This window comes from Littorina saxatilis, linkage group LG13, assembly GCF_037325665.1.
Source record: "Littorina saxatilis isolate snail1 linkage group LG13, US_GU_Lsax_2.0, whole genome shotgun sequence".
Lineage (NCBI taxonomy): Eukaryota > Metazoa > Mollusca > Gastropoda > Littorinimorpha > Littorinidae > Littorina > Littorina saxatilis.
This window is the reverse complement of record NC_090257.1, coordinates 40,111,296-40,116,295: the sequence shown is the minus strand read 5'-3', so window position 1 is coordinate 40,116,295 and position 5,000 is coordinate 40,111,296.

The window sequence follows — 5,000 nt, the reverse complement described above, 5'->3', positions numbered from 1 at the left end:
GAAACTCCCACGTTCACTCATGCTTTTGCACGAGTGGGTTCTTACGTGCGTGTATGACCGGTTTTCCCCCGCCATTCAGGCAACACGTAATTTGATATCGATTATCTTTGTAGGCCTACATGCACAAACGTAGAACGTTTCAACTTAATTAGAATGAAGCATTTCTGTTCTTATCTTTAAGGATTGTATACACGTGCATGGCTGCCTGTTAAGATCCTAGATAGCTTGTCTGTCGCAAATTGTCGCAGAATCCGCTGTCGCAAGTCTGCCTATCGTACCTTAGACAATGCGTCAAGCTCCAAGTGGTTATTTGACGAGAGTGTACGACGTCAAGTCATGTCATGCTTAGGTTGCCATGTGAAAGGCATTCTCGAGGAGGGCTTAAATAAAGGGGCTAGACTGCACACAGCCAGCGACTGTTGGGCAACTATCTGCACTTTGCTGTTTCATTGGCGCAGGATGTGTCCTGTCTGAACAAGGTAAGAGCATGTGATACGCCTTGACTTAACTAATTACGAAAACAAACAAACAAGCAAACAAACAAACAAGAAAGAAAGAAAGAAACAATAAACAAACAAACAAACAAGCAAGCAAACAAACAAACAAACAAACAAACAAGAAATAAAGAAACAAACAACAATCAAACAAACAAACAAACAAACAAACAAACAAACAAACAAACAAACAAACAAACAAACAGACAAACTAATGTTAGACTATGCCTGCAGACCTTGCATCCATTTTGTATCAATTCACAAGTTCAACAAGCAGATACTTTAGAATGTAATCTATCACTTCGGTACTCATAATCATGTGGACATTTAGGCATGTGTTTTCATACAGTTTAGGTTTTACGCGATATGCAAAGCATATACTTTGCGGGATGTTGCGCGGAAAATCATGAAGATACGTATTTGCCCAAGGATTAAAAGGATACAATTATGTTATAGATATACTATAATGACAAGGATTAATTATAATGCATGAAAGCCATGTCAGGGTTAACTGTTTGATGGTGTTCAGTCCCCGGCGAAAGAAAGGCAACTCATTCGCGCCCACTGTTGCAAGTGATTTGTTGTCATTTTCAAATTGTCGTAAAATATGAACCAGATAAGGTACATCGAAAAGGAAGACAGATTCGTGAAGGATATTTTACTGGCTGTACGATTAGTGATATTATTGAATCGTTATATTGTTTTATTTGTTCATAAACTGTGTTATATAGGGTAGGGGTCAAGCGAGTCGTGATTGCAGGCGAACGTGTCACTTTGACATGCTATAAAAATCGTAAAAATGCATATTTTTCAACCAGGTAAGAACAGCTGGGGAGGAAATTCACTTCTCAACATGATTATATAACTTGAGTTATTCGCAAAACCGTAACATAATAGAAAAATGAACATAAATCACTTAGACGGTGTTATAAAGGGTTGTTTGGGATAAGCTCCTTCAGGCAAACGTGTCACTTCGGCACGCTACAAAATTCGTAAAAATGCATATTTTTCAATTAGTTCAAGACAAATGTGGAGGAAATTCATTTCTCAACATGATCATTTCACTAGAATTATTCGTCAAAGCGTACGTAACATTATCGCAGTTTGGGACAGCGATCTTCAATGTGACAGTGGGCGTCTATTTCAGCACTGCGAAGCGGACCTGCACATCTTAGGGACTTTGTTTTGTTCGTTTGTCTGTTTATCTATGTGTGAGTGTGTATCCATGTGTCTGTGTGTGCATTTAGTGTTTTTATGAGTGTGTACGATTTTTGTAGCATGTCAAAGTGACACGTTCGCCTGCAACCACGACTCGCTTGACCCCTACCCTGTATAACACAGTTTTTGAAAAGGTAAAAAAAGTAAACGATTAAATACTATGCACTACGTACAGCCGATAAAATATCCTCCACGAATCTGTTTTCCTTTTTGATGTAACTTATCTGGTTGATATTTTACGACAATTTAAAAATGACGACAAATCACTTGCAACAGTGGGCGCGAATGAGTTGCGTTTCTTTCGTCGGGTAGTGTACACAATGAAAGCAAAGACAAAGTGATAATTGATATATGCATACAGATATACTGTTATCATATCTCAAGTGTTAGTGCAAAATGAACCACGTTACACTATACATAGCATCACTCAAAGCAAAACAAAATGCAAAGCAAAGATAGCCTTCTAAACATCCCAGTGTGCACCAGAAGGTCTGTTCGTACGTTTTTTTTTACCATCAATTTTCTTTTTCTTCGCTAGGCATAAGTGAACACTTTTTTTTGTATCTTTGTATATGTGAATTTATGTGCCTGTCGTGCACCTGTAGTCCAGGCATCTTAGCCACTTTAGTGAAGGGAACGTTGAAGTGACAATGACTAGGTTTAAAATGTCCCTTATCAGAAAGTTCAACCTCAGTCCTTTGATGTTTATTAAACACATTTTCATATAAAGTTGGCGCTTCATACGGAAAAATGGCTTTGAAATTGACCCAAATCCTTCTTTGGGCTCTGTAAATGTCGTTTGGGGGTATGGTTGTAAAATGGTATCTACTGGTCACCCCAATGTATAAACTGAAAACTCTTTCTGCACCAGAACACGCAGAAAGGATTGTATCTGCCTGATGTCTGATGCTTTTCAAAATCCCCAACCACTAACACCTTCAAAACGGACTTTAACTGACACTGTTGTTTTTCCCTATATAATCCTTACTATTTTTCCGAGACGTCGTCGTGTTGTGTATTTAGCTTGCCACAACCTCATACATGGTCCTAAAAGTTAAAGTTGAAGAAAATACTAAAGATAAATGAAAAAGCTGACGCAGTGTCATTCGCACCGTGAATCCCCCCATGGGAACATACTAAAGTCTGGTTCCAAATAGGCTCAATTTCCTTCTATTTCTTTGTATTTCTGCCTCGTAGGGGTAGGGGTGTTCAAACCAAAGGCACCTTTAAACCAAAATTCAAATCACACATCTTACAATACTAAGACACTCAGCAGTAAAAGGGTGTCTGCTGGTAAAAAATTCCAAACAATCCTAAAAGTACTTCACTACTAAAAGTGCTTTTAAAAAGAGCCGTTATTTTTCCCTCTATATTCAGTATTGTGTTTTCTGCGAACATGTAGTCTATTTAGATGGTTGTCGTGTGCACTTGAGTTGCTAAAGCGTTTTCAGTTGGGCATATGTCGAAAAGCAAAGAATTAGCCCTTTGAAAACCATCAGAACTGTCACACAAAAATAACATTTACCTATCTCACCAACTGACCAAACATAGGGCTTTTCCTTATGTATTATGTATTGTCGTGTTTTTTGTAGCATACTTGTGAAAACAGCCACCACTGTTGTAAATGATACTTTAAAGAGCATTATTTCATTTTTACAGTTGAAGGACAACCTGGACTGCCGTATATTACAGCTGTTTTACAATCAGCCAAAATTTTCTTAACAAACGTATGTTAAGAACAACTCCCATAGTGAAATTGAAGGAAAACAAATTGAAAATCCCCCTGCCATAGAGGAGCTAAAGAATCAACAATAAACGACTGCATGGATAGCTTGATGCACGAATGCATTGCGGACATGTTTGTCTCCAACCAAGAGAAAGTTCCAAAAAATCCCTTTTGTGCTTCTTATTATACAGTGACGTCAAAGACAGCCTTTTCTGCTGTTCATACATTCAGGGGTTATGGTTACACTAAACGACGTAGTTGTAGCCATACTGTCATCCAGATTTATTTTTTCCTTGCGAGCAGTCACAGGGTGTTTGTGCTGTCTGCCAACCGTTAGATGACCCCGCCCAAGTCTGTTAAGGGACCGTTTGACCGTTATAGAACGCGTCTTTTTGATTTTTTGGCACAGTTGGAAACGGTTGATTTTTATCCCTACCATTGTTTCCAAACATTATATAGGAATGCTTTGTGAACAACGGATAATAGCCGCTACTCGCATGTGTAGCAAAAGTGAGCGTACATACTCACCCTGGTCGTCCAGCCGTTGTCCGTTGCCCGTCTTTATCTGTCTGTACTGAACATTACCTTTGGATATTTCTCCAACGCTATGAAGTGAAGAAACACCAAATGTTGCAAAATGTTGTATGACCCCAAGAGCTCAAAAAAGATACTTGAGAACCTTGACCTTACCTTAAGGTCAAGGTCACAGGGAGAATGAATGTGGTCTAAAAACTGCAAAATTTCACATTGTGCCAGTTTTCTGGAAAACAAATTAAAAACAGCGGGCTTAGTTTTGTATGGTATACAAGAAAAAGAAAGCCTTATCTTCTGATACCATTTTGGTTGACCTCGCTTCAATGTCAAGGTCAGAGGAGCCCTTCAAAGTTGAATTGTAGACATATTTTGATGTGAGCTTGCCCCTTTAACTTTACTATGGACGATATCTCTTACAAACTTAAACACTGAGTGGGCCTTTGTTAGAATTTCATAGTGATCCACATCTGGCCACATGTCGTCAGTGTCAAGGTCACATTGACCCCTATCAAAAATGTGACCAAGACGGGTAAAGAAATCCATGTCTCTTGGTAAAAAAAAACAACAGTGTCAGTTAAAGTCCGTTTTGAAGGTGTTAGTGGTTGGGGATTTTGAAAAGCATCAGACATCAGGCAGATACAATCCTTTCTGCGTGTTCTGGTGCAGAAAGAGTTTTCAGTTTATACATTGGGGTGACCAGTAGATACCATTTTACAACCATACCCCCAAACGACATTTACAGAGCCCAAAGAAGGATTTGGGTCAATTTCAAAGCCATTTTTCCGTATGAAGCGCCAACTTTATATGAAAATGTGTTTAATAAACATCAAAGGACTGAGGTTGAACTTTCTGATAAGGGACATTTTAAACCTAGTCATTGTCACTTCAACGTTGTTCTCTAATATGCCTGGACTACTGTACGTCTGAATTCAAACGATATCTCACTCAGAAAAACCTAATAATCAATTTGTTTGTGAGTGAGTTGCCTTTTGTTGATTATAAAGTGTTTTGATATTGCTTTTGTTTTC